This window comes from Microcaecilia unicolor, chromosome 9 (assembly GCF_901765095.1).
Source record: "Microcaecilia unicolor chromosome 9, aMicUni1.1, whole genome shotgun sequence".
In the NCBI taxonomy this organism is placed as follows: domain Eukaryota; kingdom Metazoa; phylum Chordata; class Amphibia; order Gymnophiona; family Siphonopidae; genus Microcaecilia; species Microcaecilia unicolor.
This window is the reverse complement of record NC_044039.1, coordinates 135,064,577-135,086,814: the sequence shown is the minus strand read 5'-3', so window position 1 is coordinate 135,086,814 and position 22,238 is coordinate 135,064,577. Positions and strand designations below refer to the sequence as shown.

Genomic DNA, 22,238 nt, shown 5'->3' with positions numbered 1-22,238 from the left:
AAGACTCCTCCTCCTCAAAAAGGAGAGTGAAGGAAACCAAGGAAATCAGATCCTGCAAATCCTCCTTATAAAAAATCCTCAGTACTGAAGAGTCCTCCCCAGGAATGAAAGGCTCTGTTTCTGCATCCCCCAGGACAGAAGCACCCCCATCGTCAATATCAGGCTGAGAAAAAGGTTGTTCTCCTAGGGAAGGTAAATCCAGATCCGAATCAAGATCAGGGTCCTCTACCATATCCCCTGACTCTCTGGGCCGCTTGGCAGACCCCAGCTGCCCCTCAGAAATTCTTTTCCCTGAAGATACCAGGGGAGGATGAGATTTCTGCAGTAAACACGCCTTATATATTTGAAGGACGAATTCTGGAGGGAACCACCCCCCTCCCCCCCACAGCATCTGAGGAAGAAGCGGAAGCCTGCTCTGAAGCTGCTTGAAGGGAAACAGAACTATCCCCCGAATTAGCTGCGATACTCAAAATGGTGGCGTTTCCCGCCAAAACTGGAGCCGGCGATTTCACCGAACTGGGCACTGAATCATTACCCCCCGCAGCCGAAACTGACGCCAACAAGGTCGAGGGAGCTCCCCCTGAGGCATCCTCCACAGCGGTACAATATTTACAAGCCCTGTTCGCTCCTACGCCGCGACACTGACACACAGTACTGCGTCTAAGTTTGTCCGCTATGACTGCGGCTGAAAAAGCGCCACGCGCAGGGTTTTTGTTTTTTTAACTCCTGTCACTCGGCTCTTGAGCACAGAGAGAAAAGGGGAGAAGATATCAGACCAGAAAAAACAGTTCAAAGCACACCAACAACAGCACTGAAAGCTGAGAAAAACCTCTTTTTTTTTTTTTTTTTTTTTTTTTAAACTCCCGTCTCTTGGCTCTTGAGCACAGGGAGCAAGAGAGAGGGCAGCAGACCACAAAACTCTTCAGAGATGCTAACAACAGCGCTGAAAGCTGTGTAAATCCCCCTTTTTTTTTTTTTTAACTCTTTCCTTAAAGAGTCCTAGGCTTAATAACTCAGCGAATAAACACTGGAACTGGGAGGATAGGGGTGGAGGGACCCGGCCACCCGGGTGTAACACCCCCGAGGCTGCAAAGAGACCCCACAGACCTCCGCCTCTAACAAGTAGGATAAACCCAGATGCACAGAGGGAGAAAACCCCAGAAAAAAACCACTAAAAGGGAATACCAGAAATAACAAGAAATACTAAGTAAGAGACTAAAGGGCTCACCACCTTCCACCTGCTGGAGACTGAGATTACTGGAGCATTCTATGTCAGGCAGGGGTTCTTATTGGCTCTCATTGAAGAGTCAAAGTTCTCTGTCTCCACCTGCTGGAAGGCGTGCACAATCCATCAGTCTCAAGCTGGGCCAATGCTAAGGAATTTACCTCTTGGATTGTAACTCATGGAGAACAATCACCCTGAGCTACCACAGCAAAGGTGTGAGCAATCTGAAAACCAAAACAAAACATACCATACCCAGTTCTTTCACACAACAGTGCACAGCACCAACACTGAGTCACCAAGCTAATGTGAAACACAAAAGCCAATCTAGTGGCTTAGGTCATGGCATTTTCTTTTGGTGCAGGAGATTTCATAGGGATGATGTGTTCGAGCCTAGGGAGAGAGGCCAGATGTTACCTCTATTGTGGCCACCCAGCAGCTGTGAGGAAGCATCTCAGAAGGCAACCCTCCAGCCCTTTCACCAGTGAATATTTCCTAACCTACAAAGGTATACCATCTGGGGATTGTAAGGAGCATCACACTTCTGAGCAAAAAACAGAGTAAACAATTTCACCTAAAAGCAAAGAATTTTCCTTTCCAGGTCACACACATTTGAAGCCAACTCACATACAAAAGCAAAACAAAAACAAAAAAAAAGCTTTCATGTCTCCTCTGACAGGTCCTGAAAATTTGATTAAAGTAGTACACCAAAATAACCCAATTTGGAAATTAGGCTAAAAAGCAGAAAACGATTAAAAATGAATTTCTATATTGCAGTTATTTTAAAATAATATACAAACATGAAAACAGTAGCTAAAAGTAATATGCTGCAAATAAACAAACATACATGCCTCTGTTTTCCTGGTACATCAACAAGCAACATGCTGCAGTTCTCTGTTCACCAGCAGCAATACCAGCAATGTACTCAGAATCAAAAGAGTCCTGTTTAATTGCTTCTTTACTTGGGACTTTTCCCCAGAGCTAAGTTGATTGGCTCTTTCCCACTGGTAGTAGTAATGTGATTGGAGAAAAGTGCCAACTACCAACAGCAACTTTGGTGATGGGTGGGGGAGGGAATGGAAGAGGAAGCAGCTGTTTTCAACATAATGACAGCAGACAAGTTAATTGCATTCCACTGCAGGGAGCCAGCTGTTATACACATTTTGTGATGTCTTGTTTATTGTGCAGTAATATGCTAAATTATGCAGCTTCTACAATGGCCATGGTATCATAGAAGACAAGGAAAAGGTGTAAGGAGGACTATGATTACACTACAGCTCCATCTCCACTCTATTCTTTTCTGTCACTCTTTACTACTCATCCCTGAAGGGTATAGAGACATCCTGCGGTGACAAGCATGTAAATGTTCTGCTCATGCCCCTGAAGTAAGACTAGGCTGAAGACCCTTCAGAAGGGTCAACACTAAAGCAACAAAAATAAGGGTCTATTTTTGTAATAGGACATCAATGTGAAGTCCAAAAAAAGGTATCTTTTGTAAGGAGAAATTAGATCTTACCTGATTTTCCATGTCTCCTTCCCACTATTCCAAGAACCTGTGGGATAGTTATGTCCATCAACCAGCAGGTGGAGAAAGAAATTAAAACTGAGCCGAGACATCTAGTGCAGCAGACTTTGATCCTGGGGAGCTGGGTTTGATTCCCACTGCAGCTCCTTGTGACTCTGGGCAAGTCACTTAACCCTCCACTGTCCCAGATACAAATAAGTACCTGTATAAATTACATAAACCACTTTGAATGTAGTTGCAAAAACCACAGAAAAGAGGTATATCAAGGCCAATTTCCCTTTCCCTCTTGGCATCAAGTCCAGCTCCTCAGTATTTACGTAGACAAGTGCTGGGAAAAACCCAGAACACACACAATAACCTTAAACAACTCACTAACCTAACACTAACCAGACAAGCAAACATGTGTGGACCTCTCATCTCTGGACAACTTGTAGAGAACAAGAGATATGCAGGCACCACCATGCAAGGTGACCATCGTTATTTGATCCATTACTTCGCACCGACTAAACATCTCAGAAACCTCAGGCAGGCCTCTGGAATAGTGGGAAGGACTAATGGAAAGAAAATCATCAAGTATGACCTAATTTCTCTTTCCATTACGAAGCTTCTCACTATTCCAGAACCTGTGGAATGTTTAAAAGGAATTCCCACAATGGGTAGGATCCTGGTGTCACTGCTGCCCTGAGGATCGAAGCCCCAAAATTGGCTTTGTAGCATGCCACAAATTCCACCCTGTAGTGCTTGGCAAAGGTATGCAGCATTGACAACACCGCCTTTCAAATATCCGCCAAAGACAGTAAGGTAGTCTCCACTCAGGATGTCGCTGTACGCCTTGCAGAACGAGCCCACAAGGCCTTAGGACCCTGCTTTCCCACAAGCAAATAAGCTGACAACAGTCTCCTTCAGCCATCTAGAAATTGTAGGCATTGAAGCCATGAGGCCAAGCCTCTGTTTACAAAAAAAAAAAAAAAAGTGTCCAATTTGTGAAACTCATTTGTGACCTCCAGGTATTTAATGAGGACTCTACACATATCAAGAAGCTTCAAGGGAAAATACTGAGCCTCATTGTCCTCTCTGCAAAATGACGGAATCTACACAGATTCCAACCAGAGCGCCTGAAGTTTCGAAACCCTATTTGCCAATGCAACTGCCACCAAGAACGATGTCTCTAGCATAAGATCTTTCAAGGCGGCCTTCCAGAGTGGCTCAAAAGGAGGCTTCTGAAGAGTGCAAAGGACTAAATTAAGTTCCACTCTGGACACAGCATACAAAAGAGAAGATGCAATTATTGAACAATATCTGGGTGAGCCACAAGAGATATCTTCTGTAGTTGGCCCCTGAATCGGGTCAAAGCCACAACCTGAACTTTTAGAGAGCAAACACCAACCCTTTCTGAAGGCCTGCTTAAAGAAATGCTAAGATGTGCATGATCTGAGCAAAGAAAGGAGATTGAAGGATGGTGTTATGAGCATGGACTAACATGTAGAGTGTTTCCAAGACTGAAGCACAGTAACAATAACCGAATCAGAATAACTGAAAAATTGTGTCTTACCTGATAACCTTCTTTACTGTAGACACAGCAGATGAATCCAGAGACTAGTGGGTTGTGACCATCTACCAGCAGGTGGAAATAGAGAGCACCAAACTGAACTGTTTTATGGGACATCATGCTCCTAGCCCAGTCAGTATTTGCAAAACAAAGCAGAAGGAAAACAGCAGAAGAAAAACATGGGTATATAATGTGCTCCCTAACCCGACTGGCTGGTGTCCCTTGCCACCAACTCCCACTGTGTTAATGGAAAGGAAGCTCAGATATTCCACCTGGCAACCAACATCCAAGACAGGTGAAGGTCGCACTTTTGTGACACTAGCGACCAGCAGCTGAGAAGAAATTCTTGTAATGGCCACATATGAGCCCTTGCGCATGGTACCACTTCCATCACCACCGTCACTGCCCACAGAACCGGGACGTAGTCCCGGACCATGGACCTGCCTTGACCAAGGAGAAGATGAATCTGTTGAACCACCTTCAACCTCCTGCACCCGTGAGAAAGATCCTCTCCCTTGCTAGGTCAAATAGAACGACCAGATACTCCAGCGTCTGCAATGGAGTTAGTCTGCTCTTCCCCAAATTAACTGCCCAACTCAACAACTGCAGAAAACAGACAACTTTGTCTGTCACTGCCACGCTATCCGATTAAGGATAATACACAAACGATCCAGTAATCGAGATACATGTAAACTCTGATTCCCTGATGCCAAAGGAGGGGCACCACCACCATAACCTTGGTAAATAATCTTGAAGCCGTGGGGAGACCAAAGGGTAAAGCCCTGAACTAGAAGTGATAGCCCAGTATCACAAACATAGAAACCTCTGGTGCAGCGGCCAAATGGGTATGTGCAAATATGCCTCCTTGAGACTGGAGACGGTGAAAAATTTTCCCACTTGAACCAAGGCTATTATTGCTCTTAGTGTCTCCATATGAAAGCAGGACATTTGGAGGCAGCGGTTTAGATCTTTAGGACTGCACGAAAAGTGCCTTCCTTCTTTGGGACAATGAAGTAGGAGTATCTGCCTTGTCCCTGTTCAGCCTGGGAAAATGGAACAATGATCCAGAGCACCAGCAAGGAATCTACAGTGGCTTGAACCTCAATCATCTTGGTTCCCCTTCAAACAACAAGACTGCAAGAAGAGCGAAATGACCAGGCGGGAGAACTCTAAACGATCACTTCTTTATTTACTATGTTGCAGCTATATCCATTCTATGTCACTTTGTAAACCTGATATACTATGTAAGCTGCAATGAACCTGCTAATAAGTGGGAAAACGCGGGGTATAAGCGTTACAAATAAATAAATAAACTCTAACTTGTAACCTTCTGTAAGAATATCCGGAACTCACTGGGCTGACATGATTATGGCCCCCTCCTCCCCAAACTCCAAGACATCCTCCCACCAGAGGAAGAAAAGAGTAGACCAGCCTCGCATCATTGCAATGCTCCAGAGGCATTCGGCACACTAGCTGCCTGAAAGGAGGACTTCCTGTCCACACAAAAGAAAGATTGGCATGCCTGAAAGCGTGACTTCTGACATATTGCTGACGACCAGGCCAGTACCATCTGCTGTCTCAAAATAGAGATCGAAAGGCCCCTGAGACGGAACGACCAGAGACTTTCTGCTTATCCTTGGCAACTGATGTGGCTTAGTTTACCTCAGTTTTCACCAACTTATCAAGATCTTCTCCAAATAGCCACTTGCCCTGAAAAGGGCAGCTTGACCGCATGTGACTGACACTGCATCTACTGTCCAGTGCCTCAGAGTTTCCGACATGCCATGACAGCCAAAGACATATTGCGAGCCATAACCCGTAACATGTTACAAATAGCATTCTGTCTTGTGTTGCCAACTGCTGATGCCACTTCAGGCATGCTCTTACCACGATCGAGCTGCACACTGTCGTTTGAAGGCCCAAAGAAACTACTTCAAGTTTGTTTCAGCAAGTCTTCCAGCTTCTTATCCTGTAGGTCTTTCATGACAATGCCTCTCTTCCACCAGCAAAGTGATCTTCTGAGTTACCGCCAATTAGATCTTACCTGCTAATTTGCTTTCCTTTAGTCCCTCCGGACCGGACCAGGATTGGACTGATGGGTTGTGCTCGCCTACCAGCAGGTGGAGACTGAGAAAAAACTCTGACTCTAGAGAGCCAATAGGAGCCCTGGCCATGTGACCTTAGCCTCAGTATTTGAATAACAAAGCAGGAAAGAAAGAAAGAAAGACCTTCTGTGCCGTATGGAATCCTAGCAGCCACAAAGCACTCGGCAATGCCAAGTATCAGAGCTCACCAGCAACTCTCACCAGAGAAGTGGTATGGCCCGATATGTATTACAGCTCACCAGCAACTCTCACTAGAGAAGTGGTATGGCTCACTTGTCTTATAGCTCACCAGCAACTCTCACTAGAGAAGTGGTATGGCTCACTTGTCTTATAGCTCACCAGCAACTCTCACCAGAGAAGTGGTATGGCCCACTTAAGATTTTATATATATTCCATCAACTGAGCTTACCAGCAACTCTCACCAGAAAAGTGGTAAATCATATTTAAGGTTTTATAGATATTCCAGCAACTGAGCTCAGCCACAACTCTCACCAGAGAAGTGGTATGGCGTATTTAAGGTTTTATAGATAGATTCCAGCAATTGAGCTCACCAGCAACCTCCAGAGAACTGGTATAGACCACGTAAAGTTCTGTATATATATAGTATTGTTCCACGAATCGTAAAGGAATGAATACACTTCCTACTGAATACACTTCCTACTTAATAAAAGAAGCTAAAGAGTAGAGAGAACATGGGAGGGGCCTGGTCCGGTCCGGAGGGACTAAGGAAAGCAAATTAGCAGGTAAGATCTAATTTCTCCTTCCTTAGCGTCCCTCCGGACCGGACCAGGATTGGACTGATGGGAAGTACCAAAGCAGTAATCTGAAGGGAGGGACCCTATGAAAACTGCAGAGAAATGTTCATGCTGCATAGGCCACCTGGCGACAACTAACATGTAGTGTGTCCCAATGAGCAAAATAAAATGAAACTAGGACTAAGTTGCCAACTTACCAATGTGCACCGAGAGCACCAAAAATCGCCGTAGTAAGAATAGAGCCCGCTTCTGAAGTTGTGGAATATGTTGTAATACGCTGTGGAACTGCCCTCTCAGCGAGAAGAGAAATAGACAGTCTCATTTCCTTGATCCTTCGCGGTATAGCGGGTTAGAAACAATGAAAAACTTTTACGCCTACTGGCTAGAAGGACAAAACCAATAAGAAAAAAACGATTGGGAAAGGTGAAAACTTTAAACTACAGCAGACCGAGAAGAAGTTACCAACCGTAGAAGTATTCCACACATAGATCTACTTGCTGCAATGGCTACTGGGAAACACTGCTTGAAGAGGAAAACTTTATAGAAAAAGTTATGGCTACTAGAAAACAGAACTTTAAGAGTCTGTTCACCTAGTTCACCTAGCTGGTGGACGAAGCGGGAGGTACAGGTGCAGGACTCCTTTAAGAAACCGCTTTGACAGTGGATGCTGCATAAGCGTGCGGTTGTCAACAGTATCATGCATCACTGATAGAGCTGCCAAATGAACTCTAATGGATGAGTAAGACAGACAAGATTTCGCAAGATGCAGAAGATATTCCAAAACATGCAAAATGGATACTGTTTGTGGAATGAAGTGGCGAGAGGAGTACCACAGAGTGAACCGTCGCCACTTTGATTCATAGGACTTTAATGTAGATTTCTGTCTGCAAGCAATTAAAACTTGAAGTACTTCCTGCGAAAATATCAAAGATGTTGCAGACCCAGTAACCACGCCATAAGTTTGAGTGACTGGGGGTCCGGATGTAGAAGGGTGCCTTGGTTCTGCGTAAACATCTAGTGAGATGATGGAAGAAACGCATAAAGAAGGCTGAAAAACCCCTGCTGGACGTTGGCATCTGTCCCTGTCTCCGTGAAGACTGTTGCTGAACGGAAGAAGCAAGAAATGTTCGTGAGCCTGAAGGCAAAAAGAGATAGCCCTGAAGTGTCGCAGTGAGGAAGTAAGGCTGAAAAAATGAGAGTCCATTCACCTAAATGCAGGGTGACACAACTAAGAAAAAATGAGTACAAACTCAAGAGTATACTCTTAACTCCTCCTTGGCAGATGACATAACCCATTGCCATGGCAAGGACCAACATAGCTCTCTCCGCCTTGTTTGTCAGTAGGGAAAACAAAATTCACCCGAAGGTAAAACGAATTGCTGAGGTCCCCCAGAAAAAAAATATATACAAACAAGCTTCTGCCAAAAAGTGTACTGCACAAAGCATCCCAATGACAGAACTAAGGTTCTTGAGATAACTAGATGACACTTAAATAGCGCGATTGATGACCCTGAGATTCGCAATAGGATGAAGGAAAATTCCTTCTTGGGCATTAGAAAGTAAAATTGCATTCTGCAGAATAGAGCGAGGAAATGGCCGAAGGCCCAAGGTCACCAAGAAAAATATAAACTGGGATGTTTGCAGAGGAGACAAAAGACTGTGCGCCAACCTGACTAAACAAAGAGAAAATCAGAGATATCTGATGAGAGATCAAATGAGAGGCCTGGCTACAATCACCACCCAACCTAGAGACTGTAAGAAATGCAACACCCGGTGCGTGACCTGAGAACTCTGCTGATAAGACTTTCTCCAATTAGGCAGTCGTCTAGGTAAGAATGAAATGACCCTAAGAGCGCAATGAACATCCTCTTAGATCTATAAAAGAACGGAAGAGAGAGTACTGCTGAAAATGACCGGTTAATGCATAAGCAAAAAACTAGCCATTCTCTGGATCCTGAGGAGAAGAGGAAGGGTGACCAAGGACACCAGTTAAATAGGGCTACAAACTCCAACCCTATCTCTATGGCGTTCCATAGTTGGGTAAGTTCTGAATATAGAAAGTTCTGAATATAGGAGTCCACCAGCTATGGTAGTACGCTCCGGACAGAAAAAAAATTGTCCCAGTATGAACGTCTGATTCACCGGCCTGTAATTTCTTGGATCTCCCTAATCCACATACCACTAATCCACGTACCACGGTCATGCGTCCTCCCCTCACTGAGATGTAGATTGTAAGCTCCTTTGAGCAGGGAACGTCCTTCTTTGTTAATTTGTACAGCGCTGCGTAACCCTAGTAGCGCTCTAGAAATGTTAAGTAGTAGTAGTAGTAGTACCAGACTCACACCCAATAGATATGAATGTTGAGCTTGTTTCAGGTTAAAACACCGAACCTAGGCCCAGGGTCCCCGGTGTTCCTAGTGGTGAACAGCCATGGCAAATATTGTATGCGTTAGTTTGCAGAATTACTGCAAAGCCTTGCTTTTGGAGCAGAGATTTCTGTTCGATACTCTCGTGAGAGGGTTTTTTTTTTTTTTTTCTCTTTTCTTTAATGCTGTTCTGGCTGTAGAAAGGTGGACATTTGAGCTTCCCCAGAATGGCAAAACTTATGTACCTATGCCCATTAGATATGAATGCTGGACTTGATGGACTTTAGGCCTTACCCAGCATAACCATACTTATGTACCTATGGTATAAATACACAGGAAGTGAGTGAATCCCCTTCCAATTGAAAGAACACTCTGGAGTGAAGGCGCATAGAATGAAAATGAAAAAGGACAAACTTGGAAATTACCTGTAACAAAAAAAGTGAAGTTGTGCCACAGCCACTTGGTGAAGGCAGTGTAGACAAGACTGTATCTGAATTCAAGAAAGCTTGATATAACATCAGGTCTCTAAGGAAGAGGAAGAGATAGCAGATGGTATGTATAGGCATACTGGACCAAACCAGGATGTTTATAATCTGCCAATGCTGAACTGATAGAGTAGAGACAAACAAGAGTAGATGGTTTGAGGACCGTCCACTATCTTTAAGTGAAAGGATGACTTTATTCTCTAAGTGACCATATGTCCTGTAAAAACCAGAAGAAAGCTAAAATGAAAAATGAGAGGCTTCAAGGCAGTTGGAAAAGAAGGGAAGACATGAATAAAGCATGCCTGCTAAGGCAGCTGAGTGACTGGGAGCTTGGTAGACAGGACTGTCCCTCAGAGAATATGAAAGAGCTGATATATCCCCATGGCATCTGAACAATATACTGTATGCCTCTAGAGAAGGCTTCTTAAAGTCGGAAAAAGAAACACTGTATAACACTACAGCCATTGAGAGTGTCTGTTAAGTTCTTAAAACACTATATAACATCATAGGCATGGAGTAAAATGCTTGAAAGGAACTAAGATATTATGGTCAGAATTGCAAAGTACCAATCAACTGACTCTTAGACAATGTAGTCCTATTCACCAGGGAATGAGAAAGACAGAAATTTACTCTATGCCTATAGAGAAAGTTTCTAAAGTTCTTAAAACACTGTATAATACTACAGCTATTGAGGAAAATGCTTGAAATGAATTATGATATTATGATAAGATGTAGATTTTCCACCAGGCAATGAAAAATGACTGAGCACCAGAAAAAACTAGTGTTAACAGCCCCGTGATACATAGAAATTTAAAAGAAGAAAAGCTTGTTATATATCCATATATGAAAGGAGCCCCCTTTCAACCAAATATTGCCTGCTGATGTGAAGAGCATTTTAGAATACGCCGTTCAGCACATACAAAAGTGTACACATCTTGGAGCCGAACTGCTCTATGAACTGCAGCCTTACCTTCAGCAGAGAGATCCCCGACTGATAAGATGGAGGGAGAAACAAAATGGCCGCCGTTCACTCCACTGGCCCTGTGGCGATCGTCGACAGCGCGCCCGACACCTCCGAACAAGCGGAGCCCAGTGGAACGGCGAAGAAACAACAGCCGGCGAAAAAGGCCCCGAAAAAACTGGAGGCAGCACCGGACCCGAAGAAACCTTGAAGGGAGAGCAAAATTTACACGTTCCGGCTGCGTGAACTGCGCGACACTGACCGACAGCAGCTGTTTGAACTTTTAAGCCATATCGGAAAAAACAGGTGGCCGCGCTTACGCGGTTCGCACCTTTCTTTTTTTTTTTTTTCATTTGTTTAAACTGCCGCCGCCAAAACGCAAGAAAATGGAGGAAATTAAATCTGACGAGAAAAATCGCTGTTTAAAGTCACAGATACTGAATTATTTTCTTCTGTTTGTTTTTTTTTTTTTTTTTTTTTTTATAACCCCTCAATCATAATAAAACACTGGAGCTGCCTGCTCGTTAGAAGTCTGGGGAAAGAAAGGCTGCTTCTTTGAATTTCCTTTTATTTGATTTAATTCTTTTAAAGCAGCTACCTGTTAAAAGTGGCTGCCTCTCCCAAAGACGGTACACCTTTCCAGAGAAAGGGACGGCCCTTCCCTGCTAAGCCAGGGAGATGGGGAGGAAGGGGGGTGGACTCGAGACACCCGAGTTTAACACCCCCGAGGCTGTCAAAGAAAGAAGAGAAAGGAAACCCTGTCAAGCCTCTAAATAAGATTCCAGGCACAGAAGAATTATCACAAATATCTGTAATATCTAAAGAGAAAAGGAGAGAGACTAATGGGCTCACTTCCTACCTGCTGGGAGACTGAGAAAATACTGAGGCTAAGGTCACATGGCCAGGGCTCCTATTGGCTCTCTAGAGTCAGAGTTTTTTCTCAGTCTCCACCTGCTGGTAGGCGAGCACAACCCATCAGTCCAATCCTGGTCCGGTCCGGAGGGACGCTAAGGAAAACCAGGGAGTCCACCCTGGGAAGCTACAATTTATTTTTCTCCTCCAGAACTAAAAAGTAGAGTCACGTCTCTTCCCACTCTCAGACCCCGTGTCAGGTGAGACCCATTTTGTTGTAATCAGGTCCTGAAAGTCTGAATGCATAAGGAAGGTCTTAGAAGGACCTCTAAGTCCTCTCATGATCAACAAAGATGGAACTCCTGACAACAAAGCAGAAGGCTCCTCATTAGAAAGCACTGCCAGTGCCTCAGAAATAAGAGTACTGAGCTCCTCTTTATGAAACAACCTCAGTACTTTTGGATCCTCCTCCTCCTCCTCTAACAGCTCCTTCAACGATGGCTCCTCTGAACAGACTTAGGCCACATCAGATAAGCAGCAAGAAGCAGAGTTAGCATCATCTGCCCACTCCTGGATGTCTAAATAAGATCTCTTAGGAGCCAGAAGGCAGCAGAGTGAGAAAGTGAAGCACATGCAGCAACTGACTGTGCCCGATTCAACTAAATAGGCCTGGTCTAAGAGCAATATAAACTTCAGAGAAAAAGATCCTGATGCAGCTGAATGCTCTGTAGGGCCCAGATGCTGTAGAATGGCTGCTTGTGTTCTGCGCGTGATCAAAGGCTGCTCCTTAATGCCAATCAGCCTCTACAAAATAGTGCCCATTCCCATTCTCTCTTGCATCATACTGCGTACCAGCCCTGCCGGACAGCCTGAAGACCCCTGCCTATTCGGATACTGCACTGAATCCGAAGATGTGCTGCTGTTTCCTTTGCATCGCGTAGGATTCCCTGCTTGCACAAACTGCATCACGCCGATGCTGGTCGGCAGGTCCCACGGTGGAAACATTGCTTAACTGCCTCTGCAGGAGTCGCTATCCACCCTGTCACAAGCGCAGTACAACATGTCCCAGCAGTAAATCAGGAGACCTCCCAGTGCCACCTAGCAATTCTGAGTCAAACTTTAGTTGGACTTACCACTGTCGGCAGCTCACTCCAAGCTCAGTCTCCACAAGTCTTACCACGGAAGGCTCAGTCCCACGCTCTCCAGAAAACCTTTTTCCTTGCTTTTTCTATCCCCACCCCACCCCCCCTTTTTTTAAGGTGGTTATGCTGGAAAAAGAGAGCTCCACAGGAAACAGGGAGGTCAACAGACGGAAGACATAAATTCACAAGGCACCACAGACAGGGATCTGAAGACCTCCAGATAAGACACTGCAGATTCATGCCACCCACAAAGCTCAACTGGAGACCAGCTGACCAACTGGACAAGGAGCAAAACAGAACCAGAAGCTGAAAAGTGTGCCCATCCCCCTGCTGGAGATAGAAAATAATGAGGAGCTGGACTGGATGCCAAGAGAGACGTCTCAGCTCAGTTTCCAGCTGCTTATCTCCACCTAATGGTTGAAGATCACAACTATCCTACAGGTTCTGAAATACTGGGAAACTACGAAATTAAAAAAAAAAAAAAAAAAACATTAAATGTGCAGTCCTACTTTTAATCAAATACAGCCCACAGAAAGTTTGTCCAAGGTCATCTTGTGGCAAAGGTCACTTACTAGCAGTCCAAGTCATATTCTGATAGACCAAAAATACTACAGGCAGCATTTGAACAATAAAAAAAAAAAAAAAAAAGAAAAAGCTTAAAAGCTGTATTCATGCCTTTTATACTGAATTTCCAGAGTGGATCTCAATGTCTGTGAATTTCTCAACATTTAGCAGCTTTATTGTTTTGTGCTGTTTACTATATTACCACCAATCCCTCTAGAATAGGTTTTATGATTCAGGATTTTTAACATCCTTAGACTGTAAAAAAGGGCATTGTATGGAAGATAAGAAGAGCAACAGAATCTTTAATTTTCATAGCTCATAGATTACTACTTATTACATTTAGCGGCATCCTAATACAATATAGCTACAGCAGCTGCTATGTTTATCAAACATTTTGAACTGCTGAAGGCTAGATTAAGTTTTACACTAGCATGTCACTAATTACATTTTTGGTCACTTCTCAAGAAGTGCTGTACTACTGGTCTCTCAATCTAAATCCAGGTATTCAGGTAAAACAAAGTACTATCCTGGAAATATATTAACACTAGTAAAAAAGGCCCGTTTCTGTCAGAAATGAAACGGGCGCTAGCAAGGTTTTCCTCGGAGTGTATGTTTGAGAGAGAGTGTGTGTGAGAGATGGAGAGCGTGATAGACAAAGTGTGTGTCATAGAGAGTGTATGAGAGAGACAGAGAGTGAGTGAGTGAGTGCCCTCTCCCCCCTCCCTTTATGGTCTGAGACCCCCCCCTTCCACCCCACCTCCTCTCCCCTGCCCCCCCTCCAGCCACCCATGCCCTGCGACCCTCCTCTCCCCCTGCTCCCCCCCCCCCCCCAGCCATCCATGTCCAATGACCCTGCTCTCTCACCTGCCCCTCCTTCCTCCACCCAGGTTGTGTAACCAATTCTTCGGGGCAGGCAGGAAAGATCCCCGGTCCTGCCTGCTCGCTGCTGGTGCTCCCCAGCTGCTGGATCGCTGTTCAAAATGGCTGCCAAGACTTCCAATGATGGACTCGCGAGACTTCTGAAGTCTTGGAGGCCGCCCTTGTATCGGCGGCCATTTTGAACAGCGATCCGGCAGCGGGGGAGCGTCAGCACCAGCACCGGGCAGGCAGGTCCAGGAATCTTGGCTACGGAGCCTAGCTCAGCTGCCTGCAAATCAGCTGTGAGTGACGTCAGCCTGGCTACGAAGCCTAGCTCAGCTGCCTGCGAATCAGCTGTGAGTGACATCAGCCTGGCTACGGAGCCTAGCTCAGCAACTCCGAAGGCGCCACGAACACAGGCAGACACATTAGAACGTTGGTGGTGAGAATTATTATATAGGATTAGCAATTACCTAAAGGAGAAACAATGCTCCATTTCTGTTTATTTCTTCTGCACAATATTTAAGTAACAATTTGAATCCCACCAACTCATTGCCCCGAGACCTTAAATGCTTCCATTTCTCTTGACAGTTCACAATAACTTGTCCAAGGTTTTCCAGGAGTCAAACTGGTTCCTTCATATGCATTGTGCCAATAACTAAGCCGATACTAACATGGATACAACTGCCCTCCCATTTCAGAAAACCAAACACTCTTAAGATGCTGCCAGCAAAAGTGTGGAACACCCAGGGGTGTAGCACCTAGGATTTTCTCACGGTTAGGTTAGATACAAAATGTTTGCTACTCCCACATTTAATTGCTAAACTGAGTTATGTGTTGCACTGCATCCCCCAGCTGTATTATTTCTTCTAGCATATATGACAGTGTCTAATAAAGACAGTTCCAAATGCAAATATCCTTCTATCAAACATTTTCCCAACAGGATTTAAAACTTGCCCAGGCAAAGACAGGATAACCACACTTCCTGCAATGGCAATTATGAGATGGAAAGGAGAGGCTCCAAAATTTAAAAAACAAACAAAAAAAAAAAACGTATCTGACAACAATAAGCAGCTACAAAAAGCTTGCTCAGTGTGTGTAGTGGGGGGGGGAGGGGAAGACACATATGGGGAACTTTCTCCTCCCATTTCAAAAGACAAACATACAAGACAATGAATGGTTTCAACATTTTTGCTATTTTAACTTGCTGCTAAAACTGGAATTTAGTTTATTGAGTATATATCCATCGAAAACATCACTTTATGAATAAACGCACACACACACAGAGTGTCTACTTAGGGTGAAAGAGAAGAGTGGCATTAAAAATTCTCCCATACAAAATACCTAAAGGTTTAAACGTGTTCATGAATACTGTCACAACGCAAGTACTAATATAGTAATAGTACAAGAGCACAGATGTCCAACAACCTTTGTACTGATAAATTACTTTAAACAAATTTTCTCTCAAAATGCAGGGAAAGAATATGCACTTGTAAGACTTGTGTGATATTACCTATGCTTGCCAAACAAAGAAGGGCTGGACCAAACGTTCAGCCAAATCAGGATGAATAAAATGTCTATTGAACACCACTTTGACTGTAGAATCGACACAGGGCCATGTTTTGGCAGCTAAACCTATGCTTGCATCACTGTTTCACTTTCCTCACCCACATCAGCCCTATATAAACCTGTCTATGCCATCCCTAACTAGACTAATCCCAAACAGCAAAGAGGCATACCATACTATGGAAAGAAACAACCTATGAACTGTCTTCCATTTCTAATCCTTTTTTTCCCTGTTCCATCTTTCCCATTGCAGTGGCATTCCTCAGTCAGTAACCAGACCAAGGTACCCTCTGAACCCTATTAAGTGTGCACCCCGTGTCTGGTCACATGATCCTTTTAACCAGGGATTCTCAACCTAGTCATCCTGACACATCCAGCCAGTCAGGTTTGCAGATATCCACAATGAATATGTATAAGAGAGATCTGCATAAATAGCGGCAGTACATGGTCACTGCATCTCAAAAAAAAGATATAGCAGAATTAGCAAAGGTTCAAAGAAGAGCGACCGAAATGATAAAGGAGATGGAATTCCTCTCATATGAGGAAAGGCTAAAGAGATTAGGGCTCCTCAGCTTGGAAAACAGACTGATGAGGGGAGATATGATTGAGGTCCACAAAATCCTGAGTGGTGTAGAATGCGTAGAAGTAAATCGATTTTTTACTCATTCCAAACGTACAAAGACTAGGGGTCACTTGAGGAAGTTACATAGAAATACTTTTAAAACAAATAGGAGGAAATATTTTTTTCACTCAACGAATAGTTAAGCTCTGGAACACTTTGCCAGAGGATGTGGTAATGGCGGTTAGCATATCTGGGTTTTAAAAAGGTCTGGACAAGTTCCTGGAGGAAAAGTCCATAGTTTGCTTTTGAGACAGACATGAGGAAGCAACTGCTTGCCCTGGGATTTGTAGCATGGAATGTTGCTAATAATTTGGGTTTCTGCCAGGTACTTGGGACCTGGCTAGGCCACTGTTCGGAAACAAGATACTGGGCTAGATGGACCATTGGTCTGACCCAGTATGGCTACTCTTTATGTTGTTGTGTATACTCATTCTGGATATCCTAACGTCTAGACAAGCTGATTATGTTCCTAGGACAGAGCCGAGAACCCTGTAGAAAAGTGGTCTTCACTCATTTTTAAGAGCCACCAAATATCTTCCCATGCGAGACTACAACATTGCTGACCAGCGTGTGTCAATGATAGCCACCCCACCAGCCTGCCTTCAAACCTTTTACTGAAATATCCTGAAGGTGGAGGGCATTTCCAAGTACATTCCTCTTGAGAAATGTCTTGTCCTTAATGAATGCGGCTCTTCCCATAACCATCAAATGCTATCAAATCCTGAAGAAGCATCATCACATTTGCTTGTTCAGTTCTGCAAAGCTTTCAAATTGCTTAGAGGTTTTACATAATATTTTTAACATCAATGCTAATGAATTAGTTTTGAAGATTTCTCTTCTGCAGTTGGAAAGCTTGTGTCCACATCAGCTGCTATGACACATCATAAAACAAAGCAGTCAAGTTCATGCAGTCTCTTTGGCAAGAATAAACTTGATAGCAGCGAGTTTCTTTCCCTTTAAAGCTGTTAACAAGTTTTCTCTTGAGACTCTGCATGAACTAGACTGATTGGTTGTCAATGTGACAGAGCAACTAATGTTTAAGAAACAAGAGAAGGCAATCTGTTGAGGAAAAATAAAGAATGCATCCTGTAAGCTGTTTTCTTTTTCTCAAAATCAGGGGTTCCGCATGCCGTCCTGTTCCTTCCCATTCAAATCAGAACCCAAACAGGGACTGGAGGGCAATACCTGGGGATCCTTGCACATAACTGAGGATTCTTTTCCACAGTTTATATCCCCTCCCAATGCCTGAGGATTCTTTTCCCCAGTTTATATCGCCTCTCAAATTAATTCAGCCCAGTCACTGCAGCAAAGGTCTGTGGCCTTGGCCTAGAGCCTAGTTCACTCAGGCCCTCATGATTGATTTGCTTACTTTATTTTTTGTCTATTAGATTGTAAGGTCTTTGAGCAGGGACAGTCTTTCTTCTATGTTTGTGCAGCGCTGCGTACGCCTTGTAGCGCTATAGAAATGCTAAATAGTAGTGGTAGTAGTAGTAATCAAAAGCCTTGCGCTGTTCCAAACAGATCAAAGATAATGCATGCAAATCTAAGCAGCGCTATTATCTTTGATTATCATGTAGAAGTGCAGGAGAATTGCGCCTGAGCATGCGCTCAGCACAATCCTCCCGCACTTGTTTGACAGGTCTGGGCTGTCAAAAGCCCAACCAAACCTGTCAAACAGCCTGCCGAGGCCCGGACAACAAGGGCTGGAGCTCCATTGTGTCTCCAGCCTCCCCCCCAAACCCCCAGAAAATGTTGTGGCCAAACCCTCTCCCACTCAGCAACGGGGGGGGGGGGGTGGGAGGGCTGGAGGTCCAGTGGACCTCCAGTCCCCCCAATGATCCCACCGCCTCCATGTTCAGGGAGGGCTGGAGATCCGGTGGGTCTCCAGCCCCCCCAAACCGTGAAGTGGCCGCCTTCGGCCAAACCCTCTCCCACCCTCCCATCCAGCGACGGGGGGGGGGGGGGCCTGGAGGTCCGGTGGGTCTCCAGCCCCCCAAACCCCCAGAAACCCTCCCTGCTAGCAGACGCCCCATGGGACCCCCTGCAGATAGCCTGATCAAATGAGATCCCTTGGGCTAAGGCTCAGGGTTATGGAGGGTCAGACTCCTCCAAACTTAACCAGCGAAAGGTCTGTGGACTAATCCCTGGGAGTTCTACCAGCCTAGGGACTAAACACTGGGGAGTCAGGCATACACTGTGAAAAATAAAATCCTGTTGTGCCAATCCCACCTGCACCATCTGCTGGAGATAGAAAAATACTGGCAAATTCCAGGGTTGCACTACCTCTTGTACTGGTGACAACATCACTGAACTGTCAGTGTTCTCTGCCTCCATCTTCCTGTAGATGGAACAGACCACAGACCAGTGTTTCCCCAAGTCCAGTCAGGTTTTCAGGATATCCACAATAAATATAAACATGAAAGATTTGCATATAATGGAGGCAGTGTATGCAAATCAAGTTCCTGCATATTCATTGTGGATATCCTGAAAACCTGACTGGAAAGGGGTACTCCAGGACTGAACCTGGAAAACACTGCCATAGACCATTTGTCTGGTCTAGCTGTAAGGAAAAAAGCTTAGCAGTAGAAAAGTACAAGATGCCAAGCTGTCCATTTAAAAAGAATGACTACAGTAGGCACAAGCTTTCTGTTTGTGTTTCAATTATCCAAATATCGATTGGGAAAGTGTCTCTTCAGGGCATGCCAAGGAGATAAAAGTTTCTCAATATAATAAATGACTGTTTCATGGAGCAGTTGGTCCTGGAATCAGTGGGAGAACTATTTTCAACCTGGTCCAAGGGGTAAAAGTGATGGAGGATGCTGATTAAAATTTGTCATCACTAGAAGCAAGATGCTTAAAGAACTACTTCTGTCGTTTATTATTTTAAAGAGAGAGACTATGAAAAAGTGAGTTAAATGTCAACTTCTTGTGCAAACTATTTAGTTTGAAAGCCAAGATAAAATATATTCCACAGAAGGTTAAAAAAAAGGGGGGGGGTCAAAAAAACAGCCACTGTGGTTTCATGAAACAGGTGGGTAAAAGCCAAAAGGGCCTAAAAGATCACCCCCCCCCCCCCTTTAAATAACCAAAACATGTAGCAATGAGTACACCAAGAGCGCCTCTTCTGTTCAGAGCAGCATGGCTAGCAATGAAACTCTCAGCTTCTAAAATGGAAGAAACTCAACTAAGCACACCTACACTAGAGAAATCATACTTCAGAGAACATACAAATATGCATTAAGCGGACCTTTCAATCAAGAGTAGTATGAAAGAACATAAGGACATTCATTTAACATATGCTAGAAGGAAATTCAATACTCATCTGAGGAAAACATTATTTATGATGATGACTTCTTAAACTACTGAATAGGATTCTGGCAGATACACTTAAAAAAAAAAGCTGTTAAAAACATTGAACTGGAAAAGTCAGATGAGAATCAGATGCTTAAAAATATTAGTGAGCAGGTTTACATACAGACATTCTCAATTACACATTGATTTGCCAAGTCAGCCCCATCAGGTTCTTTCAAGGTCAGAAAGGAATATTTCATCATTACACATCCGTAGGGTAAGAAAGTACCATTCTTCCAGAAACTGGCAGGCTATAGTGTACCATCATACTAGGACTGAACAGATGTTTTAAATTTTTCCAATCCATTTTGTACAATGTTTTATTTTAAGACACTTCAATTTACATTCTTTGTTTTAAAAACATGGTTCAGAACTAGTGCCATAGGTACTGAAATCATTAAGGGGAGCCCCCCCCCCATATACTAATAGCCCCCCCCCCCCCCATATACTAATAGCTAGCACTGTCTGCCGCAGGGACCTTCTCATTTCTATGGGCTCTGTAGTCATTAGCATACACTAATCGTTAGTAAATGATCCCCTTTATGAGCATAACTCCAGTCAAGAAACATACTGAAAGACTGCACTAATACACTGAGGGGCCCATGCAGAAAGACATGTGGTACAGCTGGCAGTACCTTTCCTTAAGCATACTGTTAGTGCTGCTAAGCTTGCTTTGGCCTCTACCTGAAGTCTGTAGACCCTCCCTCCAAAATTAAATGGATAGAAAAACTGTAGTATATTTGTGAGATAGAGAGGATAATGGCAAAACATAGAGGCTGGATCTCTAAGTGGGAAAAGATACACGAGGGAGGAGTGCAATACTGAAAGACTATCAGATTTATGGGGATCAGTTGAAGCACATAGTATGCTCCACTGAAAGACCGCATTACCAGATAAGTTTGACTTTTCAACTATTTGCCAGAGTGCTGCCTGCAGTGTTAAAGACAGTTTCAGATACTGAGGTAGGTAGGTGGACTCTAGTGCTATGATGGTGTTGCTATAGTGCATTATTGAGCAGATGGATCCTAGTATTATAATGCACTCACTCTGAGCACTATTCACTATATTTAATGACACCATAGTTGTATAATATAATATTGAAGGTTTCTAGAGTAGCATTGCGTTAAATTTAATGCCAAGAAGTGCAGAATGATGCACGGGGTGCAGAAATACAAAAGAGATGTGCCAGATAGGAGAGGAGAGAATGGTAAGCTCGGCTCAGGAGAGCACCTTGGGGTGATAGTGTCTGAAGATCTCAAGATGACAAAACAGTGCGACAAGGCAGCAGCCGCGGCCAGAAGGATGCCAGGCTGCATAGAGGGGTATAACCAGCAGAAGAAAGGAAATGTTAATGCCCCTGTATGTCGTTGGTGAGACCCCACTTAGAGTATTGTGTTCACATTTGGAGGCTTTACCTAACTAAGGATGTAAAAAGACTTGAAGCAGTTCAGAGAAAAGCAACTAAAATGGTATGGGGTTTATATAGCAAGACATACGTGGAGAGACTTACTGACCCATGTATACCCTGGAGGAAAGAAGAAACAGGGGTGATATGATACAGACATTCAAATATTTGAAAGGTATTGATCTGCAAACAAACCTTTTCCAAAGACAGGAAGGTGGTAGAACCAGAGGGCATGAATTGAGGTTGAAAGGGGGCAGACTCAGGAATAATGTCAGGAAGTATTTTTTCACTGAGAGGGTGGTAGATACCTGGAATGCCCTCCCGCAGGAGGTGATAGAGATGAAAACGGTAACAGAATTCAAAAATGAATGGGACAACCACAAAGGAATCCCAATTAGAAGAATCAGAGGGAAGGATTGGGGAGAGAGAGAAAGAGGGCAAACAACAGAGGGAAGGATTGGGGAGAGAGAGAAAGAGGGCAAACAACAGAGGGAAGGATTGGGGAGAGAGAGAAAGAGAGAGGGCAAACAACAGAGGGAAGGATTGGGGAGAGAGAAAGAGGGAAAACAACAGAGGGAAGGATTGGGGAGAGAGAGGGGAAAACAGATGGAAGGATGGGGAGAGAGAGGGAAAAACAGATGGAAGGATGGGGAGAGAGAGAAAAACAGATGGAAGGATTGGGGAGAGAGGGGAAAAACAGATGGAAGGATTGGGGAGAGAGGGGAAAAACAGATGGAAGGGTGGGGAGAGAGAGGGAAAAACACAGATGGAAGGATTGGGGAGAGAGGGGAAAAACAGATGGAAGGGTGGGGAGAGAGAGGGAAAAACACAGATGGAAGGATTGGGGAGAGAGGGAAAAACAGATGGAAGGATGGGGAAAGAGAGAGGGAAAACAGATGGAAGGATGGGG

General features: G+C 44.2%; 1 protein-coding gene across 1 annotated transcript in view; it reads right to left on the bottom strand.

The window, feature by feature from the left end:
• Positions 1 to 22,238, bottom strand: part of SIPA1L1 (signal induced proliferation associated 1 like 1) — a 637,152-nt gene that overhangs the window by 569,367 nt on the left and 45,547 nt on the right.